Source organism: Leptodactylus fuscus, chromosome 2 (assembly GCF_031893055.1).
Source record: "Leptodactylus fuscus isolate aLepFus1 chromosome 2, aLepFus1.hap2, whole genome shotgun sequence".
Taxonomy (NCBI): domain Eukaryota; kingdom Metazoa; phylum Chordata; class Amphibia; order Anura; family Leptodactylidae; genus Leptodactylus; species Leptodactylus fuscus.
In genome coordinates, this window is record NC_134266.1 from 33,643,368 (window position 1) to 33,660,294 (window position 16,927).

The 16,927-nt window shown below is 44.8% G+C and overlaps 1 protein-coding gene across 1 annotated transcript in view; it reads right to left on the reverse strand.

Moving 5' to 3' along the window:
- Window positions 1-9,260, reverse strand: part of SUPT6H (SPT6 homolog, histone chaperone and transcription elongation factor) — a 33,750-nt gene extending 24,490 nt beyond the window's left edge. Inside the window, exon 1 of the mRNA XM_075263570.1 lies at window positions 9,109-9,260. The gene's annotated coding sequence lies outside the window, so the exon portion shown is untranslated. The remainder of the gene's footprint in view (window positions 1-9,108) is intronic.
- Window positions 9,261-16,927: the final 7,667 nt, after the last annotated feature.

A 16,927-nucleotide genomic window follows, 5' to 3' on the forward strand; every position in this document is an offset into this window, starting at 1 on the left:
AAGCTCAATACGAAACATTTCAGTTTCACATCACAAAACTATAAATGGAACCAGCAAACTATTGCACAGCAACATGCAAGATGGACGACATGGATTTCTGATCTCCGTGAGCAGAGTTGTGGTCACATGGCATGTTGGGGTATGGTCACACGACTGAATCTGTAGCCGCTTGTAAGGACAGAAATGCCTTAAAGGGATTCTACCATTAAACTACTTTTTTTTCTAATTACCACGTCGGAATAGCCTTAAGAAAGGCTATTCGTCTCCTACCTTTAGACGTGGTCTCCGCTGCGCCGTTCCGTAGAAATACCGGTTTTAACCGGTATGCAAATGAGCTCTCCGCAGCAATGAGGGCGGGCCCCAGCGCTGAAAGGCCGATGAGCCCATCCCCATTGCTGCCCAAGAGCTCTTTCCTGCGCCGCCTCCTTCTTCTGCAGCAACTCCGCCTCTTCTGGCTTCTCTTGCTCTTGTAGTTCTAAACAGGAGCATAGAGAGGCCACCCCAAAATGGCCACCGGCCGGCTCCTGTATTGAACTGCAAGAGCAGCTACCCAGCCCGGCAATACAGGAGCCGGCCGGCAGCCATTTTGGGGTAGCCGCTCTTGCAGTTCAATACAGGAGCTGGCCGGCGGCCATTTTGGGGTGGCCTCTCTATGCTCCTGTATCGAACTACAAGAGCAAGAGAAGCCAGAAGAGGCGGAGTTGCTGCAGAAGAAAGAGGCGGCGCAGGAAAGAGCTCTGGGCAGCAATGGGGACGCGCTCATCGGTGTTTCAGCGCTGGGGCCCGCCCTCATTGCTGCGGAGAGCTCATTTGCATACCGGTTAAAACCGGTATTTCTACAGAACGGCGCGGCGGAGACCACATCTAAAGGTAGGAGACGAATAGCCTTTCTTAAGGCTATTCCGACGTGTTCATTAGAAAAAAAAAGGTAGTTTAATGGTAGAATCCCTTTAACCAACTACAACTATTAGTATATTCCTCCTTTTCCAATCAATGATGGAAGCAGCAAAAAGAGGTGCCCCGACTCCCACGGATCCCATCACCGAATTAGTTGCAGCGAGCCAATCCGTGGTGGAAGGCCAGAGTTCTGCTTCAGCTCCTCACTGCAGGATGCATGTTGCCGAAAACGAAAGACGAATCTGAGGTAGAAGACGGCATCAAATCTCTCTTCACTTTCTACCATGTGAACCCGTCTTACTATAATTTTGTGAAAAGAGTAATGGCGCACATTCACCAAGAGTAAGACGGTGTAAACTTATACCAGGCAGTCTGAAATGTACCAGACTGATCACAAAGCCTCATGGTAGATGAAAAATCTGTCCAAGTCCAGAGCGGGTTTGAGTTAGTTATGGCCAGAGTTTTAAGCTACAAAATTTTCCACAATTTGTCTCATTGATGAGGTTGTTCCATCAATACAAGTACACGCAAAATACAAGCAAATTGTGATATTTATATATATTTATTACTTTCCAAAGTTCTATCCTACAATAGAGGTCACACTACATTCCCGTTACTGGCAGAGTAATAATACGTGTACGAAATCTACAATGACGCAAATAAATAAGTAAGTGCATATAATGTTAAATGGTCGCTATTTATGCGGAGAATCCATTACTAGAACTGCCTTCTAGGGACAAATACATTTTTTTAATTGTAATAACAGCTGTTTGGCCATCACTATTTTCTAGTCTGAGTGTTTTCAGATGCAGCGACTGAAATGGCACATTTTACAAACCAATATAGGCAATCATGGCCGTATATACTAGAGTAGAAGCCGAATTTTTAAGCACAGTTTTTGTGCTGAAAAAGCCTCCCTCGGCTTATACTGGAGTCAAGCAAAAAAAATAATAATAATAATTGAGTGTGTGTGTGTGTGTGTGGGGGGGTGTCTATGACCAGCCACAATAGTAATGTATAGAATCTCCCATAAAATAGTGAAAAAAAAGAAGCTTTAAAAAAAATATAATAAAAAAATATAATAAATAAAAGTTGTAAATCCCTCCTTTCCCTAGAATACATATAAAAGTAGAAAATGACTGTGATACACAAACACATTAGGTATCCCTGTGTCTGACAGTGTCCGGTCTACTGAATATAGGGGACCTGCAGTGCTCCTATTCCATCGGGAAGGGGTTAATAGGAGCACTGCAGATACCCTATATTCAGCCAGGCTGAATTCCAAGTGGGGGAAAAAAAAACCTCCAGTCCTCAAGCTCAGGGAAGGGGCCGACAGACAACCAAAACACCCCCTCCCCTTCCCCAACAACTACTGCACCCAAAAAACATTTTAACTTTTGAAATTTTCCAGTAGCTGCTGCATTTCCCCCCCTCGGCTTATACTCGAGTCAATAAGTTTTCCCAGTTTTTTGTGGTAAAATTAGGGGGGGTTGGCTTATACTCGGGTCGGCTTATACTCAAGTATATACGGTAGCTTTGTTGTGTTCTTATACACACACAAAAAAAAAACATGAAAGAAACAAATGTGCGCATAGCCATACTGAGATGATAACTGCAACGTGTGTATTTCTGTATATGGAGCTGTGTAAGGATATATATATATTATATATATATATATATATATATATATATATATATATATATATATATACACATATATTCCATGTAGAAATCTATCCATCTATACAGTATATTGTAAAAATCTATTTTTATCATGCATTTATAAATAAATCTATCTATAAATGAATTAACCTATATATAAAATTTCGATCCACCTATAAATATATACACACACACACACACTTTTTAAACTACAGTGTATGTTACAGTGCTGTATACTTCAGTCCTCCGTCTGTTCACTAAACACAGACTGATCATTACCATTTCTATAGGCGGCAGTTTCTTCATTTACATCAGACAAGGCTGATGCGATTACAACAGATTGCGTTACCTTTGTTTGCCATGTTATTGGTCTAGTCTGTGATGTCAATGAGGAGACTCCTATAGATTTGGTAACATTCAGTCTATTATTAAGCTGTGACCAGAGAGAAAACTCCAGGACACAGGACCTTGTTATACATAAAAATAGAATGACAAAACCCATCACTGCGTCCACGGCTAGAAAACTCCCCCACACCCCTCAATGATTTGGCTCCAGACTATTGTAACTATAGCTATGACTGGAGACAAGATGGCCGCTGCCATAATCATGGACAGAAGATAAACATGTAATATATGGCCTTGCAACCCATTGACTTCAATGTGTAGCGTGCGTATGATGGCACCCATTGAAGTCAATGGGATTCTGTTTTGAAGCGTCATAAGGAATCTACAACCTGATGGTGGGCAAATAAAAAAATGAAGGGCTTTTTGCATTCAGTTCTACTTGATCAGTATTCACACTCAACATCCACATGGTGAAGTCACAAGCACACCAGCTGACATGGAGGATTTCACTTCCTCCTACGATCAGTCTTTGTCACCAGGGTCCGATCTGTATCTACAGCGGCCTCTAAGGATTGTGTTATGACTGAAACCTATGCCCACTGCAGCAACGTACAGCAACATCCATCCATGCCCTGCCAAAAAGTGTCTATGCAATACCAAGTTACTAGCCAGGCCGGCTGCGGCCTCACTCATTGCAGTGTGCCCACTATGGATATCCTGCGGTAAACCTATCGTGTGTGTTCTTAGCCTAAAAAAATTATTTTATGGATTGCTGTACTGATAAAACAGAAAGATCCTGAACTTCTATCCCCATAAATGCAGCAGGCATCAAGGAAAACCTTATTTTTCTGCAGACACAGAGGCAAGCGGTATCATCCCCCTTCAGGTGCCATTTTTGTCCCATTTTACGCCATATTTGTCCTGTATTCAGCCGACAGACCATGTCATGGCTGAACTGAACATAGAATAGCATTGTAGACTAAGAGAAGACAAAATGACGCACTCACCTGTATTTGGACTGGGATCGGTCTCTGGCCATAGCTGTAATGTTACACTGTCCTACACAGAGGTCTTTGTCCAGAATAAAACACATGGCAAACACAGCCTGTTTAAAGCCAAAGCCCGGACCCCTCCCCAAATTCAATCTTATGCGAATGTGGGCGTGGCCTGGACTTGGAGTTAGAAAACTGTCCATGTAGTAGCCATACGGATGGAGCGCAACATGTCTGCCACAAGACGTAGAAACATGGCAGGTTATAGGAAGGCCCAGTCACACAATTGTCGGAACTAGTTATGTAGTGGTAGCCGGGATCTATATATATATATATATATATATATATATATATATATATCATAGAAGTATATGGCCATCACATGACCAACCAGTAGGAACTTCTAAACTTACTTGCTATATTCAATGTTATTAGAGAAACTCGACATAGGTGTAAGTTATGGGAGGAGATTCCAATAAGTGGATGGCAAAAGGATTGGAGAGAACTAGTACAACTCCGTACATATACAATATCCATAGTAGTCATATATAACTTAAGGGAAGCACTGACTAAGCAACTGATCCTGTTTGGCGTCCATGCTGCTAATATTCTCTATGTAACTACACGTAACACTGGATTTTGAGACGACGTAATAAACGGTATTGATATACAATATCTAGTTGTTTGCTGTATTTGTTACACCGTTCCAGAGGACTAATACAATGGCCTGACCATGGGGGTCTTACTGTCCTGTACCCAAAGGAAAGCGTGAGGAGAGAACAAAAGACTCTTAATTCATCCAGCACATGCTCACTGCTTTCCTAAGACTGGGGCCACACAGGTCAAGTGTACTTCAATGGGAGACGCTCGCTTCTTTTCTCGCCCTATCTCGCCGCGGATTCTGCGTCTGATTCGGCCGCGGCGTCCGTGGCTCCGGCCCATTCATTTTGGCCTAATCCACCGCACTGCAACTGCATCCCATCACGGCAGGTGCGACAGAATATATACACGCGGAGCCCCGTGTGAACTATCACTAATACAGTGAGTTTCCACCCTGACCACAGGGTGTACTGTCCTGTATTTAACCCCTTCCCGCCGATGGCATTTTTTGATTTTCGTTTTTAACCCCCTTCCTTCCAAAACCCATAACTTTTTTATTTTTCCACTCTCAGAGACATATGAAGACTTAATGTTTGCGGGACGAATTTTACTTCAAGAAGCTATGATTAATTATTCTGTAGAATGTACTGAGAAGCTGGAAAAATATTCAGAATGGGGCGGATTTGAAGAAAAAGTGCATTTGTGCGATTTTCTTACAGGCTTCGTTTTTACTTTGTTCATTGTGCAGCCAAAATGACACATCGCCTGTATTCTAAGTTTCGGTACGATTCCGGGGATACTAACTTTATAGGGCTTTATTTACATTTTAACCCCTTCACAAAAATCCAAAACTGTTCGCCATATTCTAACACCCGTAACTTTTTTATACTTCCGTGTACGGGGATGTATAGGGCGTCCTTTTTGCAGGACTAGGTGGACTTTTCAGTTCTACCATTTTGGGGAATTGCTTTTGCTTTGATCACTTTTTATTCAAATTTTCATCAGAGGCAAAACAGTGAAAAAACGGCGGTTTGGCACTTTTGACTTTTTCTCCCGCTACGGTGATTACCGTACAGGAAAAATATTATTATCGACTTGTAGAGCGGGCAAATTCAGACACAGGGATACCTAATGTGTAGGTGTTTCACAGTATGGAACTACTTTTATATGTGTGCTAGGGAAAGGGGGGGTGAGTTGAACTTTTAATATTTTTCAGACCCCTGAGTATAATGATAGCAGTGTTTGTGGGGTTGGCGGACCCGCGGCCTTACTTATCAATCCCCCTCCTGCTCACAGCCGCCTCCGCAGCAGGGGAAGCGCTGGCGGCCGTGAGCAGGAGCAATGATCAGTAATAGAGATCATTGTGAGTTCCTTTCTCACTTGGGCATTTGTGTATTGCAGACTGTGGCTAGAAGACGGACTACTGGATTACTGGTCTGGGGGTGAGAATTCACAGCAGGGAGTGAGGTCAGTGTGGCAGAGATTCAATGGCATGCAGGGGTGGGAGGAGCTGGCATGTCACCAAATCTATTGAAGATTAGATTTAGTTAGTTAACCCACTTTGCATCTCCTTGGCTGTCTCTGTCCAGATTTCACCTTAAAACAAATATACACACCGAAGTTCAAGCTATGAAACAATGTATTCCATAATCTTCACATAAAAAAAATGTAACACCCAGCCAATCAAAACTAGAGCATCGGGATTTTTTATGTCAAAGTCCGAACATTTTGGTCTCCAGGACCTTCATCTGCATGACGTGTATCATATAACGCAGGGGTAGGGAACGTACAGCTCTCCAGCTGTTGCAAAACTACAACTCCCAGCATGCATACTTGCTGTGCTGTTCTTGGAACTCCCATGGAAGTGAATGGAGCATGCTGGGAGTTGTAGTTTCACAGCAGCTGGAGAACCGAAGGTTCCCTACCCCTGGTATAACACAATACAGAGTTTTGGCTCTATATGATATTGAAAACCCAGATGCGCTATTTTTGAATGGCTGCGAGTTTCATTGTTTTATATGAAGATTCTAGAATAAAGTTTTTTCATACATTGAATTTTGGTGTGCTGAAGTATTATACTACAGATATTGCCTTACGACTTAGGTATCATACCATCATTCAGCAAGTACAGCTCAGCCCAGCCACGGTCCGGGAAATACAGCCCTATACGCACTGGGGCAGATTTATTAAGATTTTTTTTTTTTTTTTTTTTAAATGTAGATTGTAAGCCCCATATAGGGATATATATATATATATATATATATATATATATATATATATATATATATATATATGGATCACAATGTACATTTTTTTCCTATCGGTATGTCTTTAGGGCCTATTCACAAGGAGTAAAATGGCGTGTAATTTGGAGTGTAATTTTTACACGTGTAAAAAATTTACACGTATTTTGTTGTTTTTTTTTGTTTTTTTTTACACGTGGCGTTTCAGTAGCGTTTATGGAGCGTTTTTTGGAGCATTTATGCGTGTAAAAAACGCTTCCGTAAACGCTCCAAAAAACGCTCCGTAAACGCTACTGAAACGCCACGTGTAAAAAAAACACTCCAAAATACACGTGTAAATTTTTTACACGTGTAAAAATTACACGCCATTTTACGCCGTGTGAATAGGCCCTTATAGAATGGGAGAAAATCCACACAAAGGGGGCATTCACACGGAGTAACGCCGGGCGTGTATCACAGCCGTACACGCCGGTGTTACGGCAGACTGCCGAACACTTCCCATTCACTTCAATGGGAGCGCTCGTAACAGCAGCGTTTATGAGCGCTCCTATTGAAGTGAATGGGAAGTGTTCGGCAGTCTGCTGTAACGCCGGTGTGTACGGCTGTGATACACGCCCGGCGTTACTCCGTGTGAATGCCACCAAACACGGGAAGAACATATAAACTCCTAGCAGATGTTCCTGGCAGGATTCGAACCCAGGACTCCAGCGCTGCAGGGCTACAGTGCTAACCACTGAGCCACCGAGTTGCCCCCGATTTATTAAGATTGCTGTATTGTACACCAGATAAACACATATCATAAATCAGGATAGGTTCACACTAGCCCTTGATCAATGTCCGGGGTTTTCATCCCTGAACCCACTTAAAAATGCAAAGAGAAAAGTCTGCATTTTTCAAGCGGAAACTCTGTGGACCCCATTGGGTAACCGCTTTTTAAGTGGGTAGCTTTCCGGTTTTTTGGGACCCAAAGAACGGAAAGCCATACGCCAGTGTGAACCTAGCATTAGTTGGACGTCCCCCTTTCAGAATGGATATTTACTTCAGTTAGGGGGCGTTCACACTACCGTCGGTACATGTCGGGTTTTTCTGTCCGCTTGAGAAGTCGGACATCTTCACTTGCGGACAGGGAAGGACGGGCACGGAGTGCAAAAGAACGCACCCGATGCCCATTGAAATAAATGACAGGTGTCACGGACACAGCTAGTGTCCGCTCCTAATGTCCGTGACAGATTTGGAGCGGACACTACCTGTCGGACACCGACGGTAGTGTGAACGCCCCCTTAGGAAGAGGTGTAAATTTCCATTGTAAGGGTAGAAAAGTGGCCCGAGTTATAATGAATCTGTCAAGCTGAGGGATCCTGGCACAATGTGTGGAGCGGAGCGCCACAATAACGTCTCTCTACACCAGAAAACTTGCATAGAGGGATTGAAGAATTTCCCCCAATGTGTCTTTGGGACCAAACATTGCTGTCTGAATCCAGCCCAACTGCATATTCTTTTTTTTTTTTTCCCTCAATTTCATTTTTTTATGTAGATTATGAGCCCCCTATAGGGATATATATATATATATATATATAGGGATCACACTACATTTTTTTCCTATCAGTATGTCTTTATAGAAAGGGAGCGAAATCAACGCAAACACGGGGAGAACATACAAAACTCCTTGCAGATGTTGTTCCTGGCGGGATTCTAACCCAGGACTCCAGCGCTGCAGTGCTGACCACTGACTCCCCATGTTGCCCCCACCCCAACTGCATATTCTTTAATGACACGACTCCCCTAAATATATAGAGAGAAAATATGCACATCCAACAAATCAGATGGGTGAACAGGACACAACCCCCCAGGTAGGGCTCATTACACACAGCATCTGCCTCTGATGACATCAGTCCCACCCACATGGCTGCTGCAGCCAATCACTGGCAGTAGTTTGGTACTTTATCGTTGCAGAGGTCTGGGGGGCAAAGATGACATATCGGACTAACATACATGACCGCCAGTGAGGAGGCGAATGATGTCATCACCACATCCAGGGCTCTGACACAAAGGATTAGGGCGACCTCCTTCCATGATCTCCACCTGTGCCTGTATGGAGTCCTGCTAATATTACAGTATGCAGTATATCACCTATAGACAGAATACAGGAATCACCCTGCAATGGACGTGTTCACACAAGGTATAGGGCAAAGCCGCACATAAACCGCAGATCAGGACATTACTGACCCATGTGAACAGGCCTTTAGACAGTCTAGAGAAGGTACGGCCCGGGAATGGCCTTCTCTCTACGCCACACTTGGGAAGAGCGTGGCCTAGTAAACAGGCCTAGGACGCAGCAGCAGCACCTGGGGCAGAGAGACAAGTCTCACCTCGGCTGCCGAGTAGCTCCTCTCCGTGTACAGGGACACTACGCCACGGACCCTCACAGCAACGCGTCAAGATGGAGGCCCCTCTCCTGTCTATTACAGGAACGGAACGGAACGGTAAGCTAGCTGCTAAATCCTAGCGGGGACTTCCGGTGACGTCGTGACCATGTGACCAGCCTCTGGTGTGGGCGGAGCTATTCAGGACAGTGCCGAGTTACACAGGAAGAGAAGGCTGCAGTGAAGGCAGAGTCTAAATCAGTGGTAGGGAACGTACGGCTCTCCAGCTGCTGTGAAACTACAACTCCCAGCATGCATACTGGCTCTGCTGTTCATGGAACTCCCATGGAAGTGAATGGAGCATGCTGGGAGTTGTAGTTTCACAGCAGCTGGAGAGCCGAAGGTTCCCTACCCCTGGTCTAAATCCTAGTGAGCAGAGGGACCAGCTCCTTTAGGGAGCATTCACACGGTGTTACGTGCCGCGAGATTTGGCACGTAGACGCCGCGTGACCCTTTGCGTGCCGTACACGCTCCCATTCATTTCAATGGGAGCGGGGAGCGTATGCACCGCGCTAGTTTGCGGCCGTGAATAAATGCACGGCCGCAAACTAGCGCGGCGCATACGCTCCCCGCTCCCATTGAACTCAATGGGAGCGTGTACGGCACGCAAAGGGTCACGCGGCGTCTACGTGCCAAATCTCGCGGCACGTAACACCGTGTGAATGCTCCCTTAGCCCACTAGGATTTAGACTGTTCTATATAAGAAAGCTAATTCCTATTTGGGTAAAGGACATGTAATATGTACAGAAATCTAATTTTTTTATTTTTTTTTATTAAATATAAAAATATTTTATTTTCATTTATTTATATTTTCGGATAGCGCCAAAGTATTCCAACACATTTTTCAGGTTCTTGGTCCATTTTATTGATGCCTTATCTCATCAATTTAAATTCCATGGGGCTTTCATCAGCAGTAGAGATGAGCGAACACTATTCGGAACAGCCGTTCCAAATAGCACGCTCCTATAGAAATGAATGGATGTAGCCGGCACGCGGGGGGTTAAGCGACTGGCCGCTGGCAAAGTCTTCGTGCCGGCCGCTTCCATTCATTTCTATGGGAGTGTGCTATTCGGAACGGCTGTTCCGAAAAGTGTCCGTTCATCTCTAATCAGCTATTTGGAGCTGCAGTGACGTTCGCGGAAACCGTTTCCAATTTATTGACCCTATAACGCATGACTTGATCGCAACTCGGTCCCAGTTCACGTGAACGCTGATCCACTTTGGACTCCTGACAATCTGTAATTTCCTCCTAGAGATACTTAGTTTTCAGTAGATGGAACAGGTCCCTTAGCCCACTAGAATTTTGCCGGATCTATATAAGGATGCTAAATCCTAATGGGCTAAAGGACCAGGTCCCTCAACCCCCTAGATATAGCTAGTTTTGAGTAGAAGGACCAGGTCCCTTAGCCCACTAGGATTTAGCCGGCTCTATATAAGGATGCTAAATCCTAGTGGGCTAAAGGACCAGGTCCCTCAGCCCCCTAGAGATACACAGTTTTCAGTGGAAGGACCAGGTCCTTTAGCCCACCAGCATTTAGCCTGTTTTATATAAAGAAAACTAAATCTTATTTGGCTAAAGGACCAGGTCCCTCAGCCCCCTAGAGATACACAGTTTTCAGTGGAAGGACCAGGTCCTTTAGCCCACTAGAATTTAGCCGGCTCTTCTCTTCTAGTGGGCGAGGGGACCTGGTCCTTCTACTCAAAACTAGCTATATCTAGGAGGCTGAGGGACCTGGTCCTTTAGCCCATTAGGATTTAGCATCCTTATATAGAGCCGGCTAAATTCTATTGGGCTGAAGGACCTAGTCCTTCTACTCAAAACTTTGTATCTCTAGGGGGCTGAGGGACCTGGTCATTTAGCTCACTAGGATTTAGAATCCTTATATAGAGCCGGCTAAATCCTAGTGGGCGAGGGGACCTGGTCCTTCTGTTCAAAACTAGCTATATCTAGGGGGCTGGGGAACCTGGTCCTTTATCCCACTAGGATTTAGAATCCTTATATAGAGGCGGCTAAATTCTAGTGGGCTAAGGGACCTGTTCCATCTACTGAAAACTAAGTATCTCTAGGAGGAAATTACACATTGTCAGGAGTCCAAAGTGGATCAGCGTTCACGTGAACTGGGACCGAGTTGCGATCAAGTCATGCGTTATAGGGTCAATAAATTGGAAACGGTTTCCGCGAACGTCACTGCAGCTCCAAACTGCTGATTAGAGATGAACGAACACTATTCGGAGCAGCCGTTCCGAATAGCACACTCCCATAGAAATGAATGGAAGCGGCCGGCACGAAGACTTTGCCGGCGGCCAATCGCTTAACCCCCCGCGTGCCGGCTACGTCCATTCATTTCTATAGGAGCGTGCTATTTGGAACGGCTTTTCCGAATAGTGTTCACTCATCTCTACTGCTGATGAAAGCCCCATGGAATTTAAATTGATCAGATACGAAGATAGGAGGAATAGCCAACACTAGAGAGGAGAGAGAGTGTATTCAAAAGGACTTAGACACACTGGAACAATGGGCTGAGGCCAACAAAATGGTATTTAACAGGGACAAATGCAAAGTTCTACATCTGGGTAACAGAAATGTAAAAAACATATATAGTATGGAAGGAATAGAACTAAGTGATAGCATAGGGGAAAAGGACTTGGGCATAATAGTAGATCACACATTCAACATGAGCCAACAGTGTGGTGCTGCTGCAAAAAAGGCTAATAAAATTCTGGGATGTATTAAGACAAGCATTGAATCTAGATCAAGAGAGGTCATTATTCCGCTGTACTCTTCCCTGGTCAGACCACACCTGGAATACTGTGTACAGTTCTGGGCGCCTCAATTCAAGAAAGACATCGATATATTGGAGCAAGTCCAGAGAAGAGCAACCAAAATGGTGGAAGGTCTGCAAACCATGTCCTATGAGGAGCGGCTAAAAGAACTGGGATTGTTTAGTTTGCAGAAGAGAAGGCTGAGGGGAGATTTAATAGCAGTCTACAAATATCTGAAAGGTAGTCACAGTGCAGAGGGATCTACCCTATTCTCATTAGCACAAGGAAGTACAAGAAGCAATGGGATGAAACTAAAGGGAAAGAGATACAGATTAGACATTAGGAAAAACTTTCTGACAGTGAGGGTAGTGAGAGAGTGGAATAGGCTGCCACGGGAGGTGGTGGGCGCTCCATCAATGGAAATCTTCAAGCGGAATCTGGATAAACATATAGCTGGGATGATTTAGGAAAACCTGCACTCGCGGGGGGTTGGACCCGATGGCCCTTGAGGTCCCTTCCAACTCTACCATAAGATAAGATAAGGCATCAATAAAATGGACAAAGAACCTGAAAAATGTGTTGGAATACTTTGGCGCTATCCAAAAATATAAATAAATGAAAATAAAATATTTTTATATTTAATTAAAAAAAAATTAGTTTTCTGTCCATATTACATGTCCTTTACCCAAATAGGAATTAGCTTTCTTATATAAAACAGGCTAAATCCTAGTGGGCTAAAGGACCTGGTCCCTCTGCCCACTAGGATATAGCCGACTCTATATAGAACAAGCTAAATCCAAGTGACCAGAGGGACCAGGTCCTTTAGCCCACTAGGATTTAGACTCTACCTTATAAGTCTAAATCCTAGTGGGCTAAAGGACCAGGTCCCTCAGCCCCCTAGAGATACACAGTTTTCAGTAGAGGGACCAGGTCCTTTAGCTCACTAGAATTTAGCCTGTTTTATATAAGAAAGCTAAATCTTATTTGGCTAAAGGACATGTAATATCTACAGAAATCTAATTTTTTTTATTGTTTTTTTTATTTAAATATAAAAATGGTTTATTTTGATTTATTTATATTTTTTGATAGCGCTGATGTATTCCAACACATTTTTCAGGTTCTTGGTCCATTTTATTGATGCCTTATCTGATCACTTTATATCCCATGGGGCTTCCATAAGCAGTTTGAAGCTGCAGTGACGTTCGCAGAAACTGTTTTCATTTTATTGGCCCTATGACGTAAGTCACATGACTTGATCGCAGCTCAGTCCCATTCAAATAAATGATCTGAGCTGTGAAAGCACGTGAACACTGATCCGCTGTGGACTTCTGTCAATCTGTATTTGCCAACTAGAGATAGTTTTCAGATTAAATCCTAGTGGGCTAAGGGACCTGGTCCTTCTACTCAAATCTAGCTATCTCTAGTGGGTAAAGGCACCAGGTCCCTCAGCTCACTAGGATTTAGCCTGCTCTATTTAAGAATGGTAAATCCTACGGGAGCTAAAGGAGCAGGTACCTTTATCCACTAGAGATAGCTAGTTTTGAGCAGAAGGATCAGGTCCCTCTGCCCTCTTGGATTTAGCCTGCCCTATATCGATAAGATAAATCCTACTACTTCGGTTTGTCTCCTTCTTCTTGCTCCGTGTCTGCATCTCCTCTCACAATTTGAGCCTATTGGCAGATTTAGATGTCCACATATGGTCTGGACAAAATGGCCGATGTATTGGCTGCATTTATTTGAGTGACCATGAGTCAGATGAGCAAAACTCACCCTAATATATATCATTATGTCACATGGACGGACATAACATAAGTCTGGTTAGTTGTGTCTCATAGTAATACTTGTTATCTCTCCCAGGAATGTCTGGAGACTGGACAATCTTTTGGATACCCCACAGACATGCTCAGAAAACCGCAGCAAAATCTGCAACAAAAAAAGCTACATTTCTGTAAGGTGGGACCTCAACCTTGTAGTGTGTAGAGCAGGATAAATCCTAGTGCGCTCAGCAGCTGAATCCTTATGTTCAGGACCAGTTGTATTCTAGTGGCCGCCTGAACAAGTCTTTTAGCCCATTAGATTGTAAATGTAATGTTATTTATACAATGAGATGGCTGCCATAGAAAAAGCAAAAACTCTCTATTAGAAATGCTGTTTTTCCGTCACCTCGCCTCTTTAGGGCCTGTTCACACGGCACAGATTATGACACGTAATCCACATCATAGTTCGCCCCCTCACTGGTCTATGTAGACTGCCAGGCTGCCGCTCACGGGAGAAAGAATCAGGTGGATTCCGCAGGTACCTTTATCCACTAGAGATAGCTAGTTTTGAGCAGAAGGATCAGGTCCCTCTGCCCTCTTGGATTTAGCCTGCCCTATATAGATAAGATAAATCCTACTACTTCGGTTTGTCTCCTTCTTCTTGCTCCGTGTCTGCATCTCCTCTCACAATTTGAGCCTAGGCAGTGGTGGTCTATGTAGACTGCCAGGCTGCCGCTCACGGGAGAAAGAATCGGGTGGATTCCGCAGCTCGGTGAGCTGCGGCATCCGCCTGGCGGCAGCAACCTCCGGAGTCGGCCCATTCGTTTGAGCTGACTCCGGGGGGGAAAGCCACGACCGCGAAAGTCATGGCAGGCAGGTTTTGACCCGAGAGTGACGCTGCTCCCCACGTCACTCTCGGTGCCAAAATCAGCCCCACGTGTGAACTTAGCCTTACTGTGTCCAGGCTGGTCTTCGAATTGCAGCTCAGCCTCAGCCACTTGAATAGGAGTGAACTGTAACCAGGCCATGTGATTGATGTGATGACCGATGTCATACTGCCGATATGTGAGCTGGGTCCCGGTGTCATACTGCTGATATGTGAGGGGGGTAACTTGGTGTCATACCGCTGATATGTAAGTTGGGGCCCGATGTCATATCGCCGATATATGTTGGGGGACCCGGTGTCATACTGCCAATATGTGTGGGGGAACTGAAGTCATACTGTTGATATGTGATTTGGGGCCCACTGTCATATCGCCGATATGTGAGTGGGGGGCCTGGTGTCATACCGCCGATGTGTGTGTGTGGGGGCTTGGTGTCATACCGCTGATATATGTGTGTGTGTGGGGGGGGGCTCGGTGTCACACCGCCGATATGTATGTGTGTGTGTGTGTGTGGGGACTCGGTGTCACACCGCTGATATGTAAGTTGGGGCCCGGTGTCATATCGCTGATATGTGTGGGGGGCCCGGTGTCATACTGTCGATATGTGAGGGGGGGGCCTGGTGTCATACCGCCAATACGTGAGGGAACCCAGGGTCATACCGCTGCTATAATATTGATGACCTATCCACACCCTGCCTTCTTTCCAGAAAGTACTAATAATGGTGTAAGAGGCTATTTGCAAATAAAAAAACAGACTTTTTTTTTGCCATAAGCACAAGGGGTTGATGAATTTCCCAGTGTGTTCAAAGCAAGAAAAAAAAATAGAGTAAAAACACACACTGACGTGGGTCAAACTGTGGTGACCAAATTATTGGGGGGGGGCATCTCCAATATGGGTGGTCTTGTGGGGTGTTCATGGTATATTTTAGTTAGTACCTACCAAAAGTGCTCCAAGTAAGGACAACCAATGAACCAGCAACAGGGTCATGCAAACCTAAATCTCATCAATGGATGTGAGGAGTGAAGGATCGCCCGCCTGGTCTGACCGCAGATAAAACCCCCGGGAGCACGAGCTGCTGTAACGTGTCTGTCGGCTGGGCTGCATTCACACCATGTGGCCTGTGGCAGTTTTCTGGCATACAAGGCATAAAAATAGCAATTGTGTTAAAAAGCAATTTGCACAAAATTTTTTTTTTTTTTTTTAATTTGGTTCTGCGCTGCCCGTGCCACTTTTCCAAGGAGGCCTCATCAGATTTACCATCATTTACACCCGAAATGTGGCGTAAATGATGGGGGAAACGTATGGCGGCTACAAGATGGTGCACATTTCCCCTGAATCGTGCCTTATCTACGAGGAGCGCCTGATCATACTGACCATAATGTCTTCTGTTCATCGTTAAACATTTCCATCAGAAGTGTATGATGGAACAGTAAAAGATGCCTGGTCATCAAAACCCTCTTTAAAAGGATCTTAAAGGGAATGTCTCTCCCACCTTGTTTCCCATTAGAGGCCACCAACTATAGCATAGAGCAGGGGTAGGGAACTTACGACTCTCCAGCTGTTGCAAAACTACAACTCCCAGCATGCATACTGTACTTGCTCTGCTGTTCTTGGAACTCCCATGGAAGTGAATGGAGCATGCTGGGAGTTGTAGTTTCACAGCAGCTGGAGAGCCGAAGGTTCCCTACCCCTGGTATAGAGAATAAATACCTGATCAGTGGGGTCTGAACACTGAGACCCCCACTTATCCCAAGAACAGGAGATTATTTTCCCCTCCTGCACATTGAGGCATGACTGGTAGTGGACGGCGCCCCCATTCTCTTCAGTGGGTGCACCGGAGATAGCCAAAGCCCAGCATTCAGTGATATCTGACGCCGTCCACAACCAGATACACCTACATTCAGCCTGACTTTGATCAGGCTCAATGCAAAGCAGGTGAAAAGAACCCCCTCAACTCTCGGGACCTGAGGGGGACGCAGCCGTCAGACCCACACCGATCAGATATTTGTCGCCTATCCTGTGGACAGATAAATACTTTTCATGGCATAATCCTATTTACAGGGTTTTATTTTAAGCTTAGTATCTATTACAGCGGCCAATCCCCACAGCTCTGACACTAATCTATCCTGACCACTAGGACCCCCACCATCATCAAAACAGGGGTCCGCCATTTGTACTACTGTGCCATTCATCTCTATGGGACTGCTGTAAAGAAGTAGAGATCAGAATTATCTCTGGCATCTCAAAGAGATGAACGAATCATCAGCGCACATTGTGGATCATATAGGGCAGAACCAGGACATGTGATCAGTGGGGTCACAATAGACAGATCCCCAGTGATCTACTTCTTATTCCTAGAG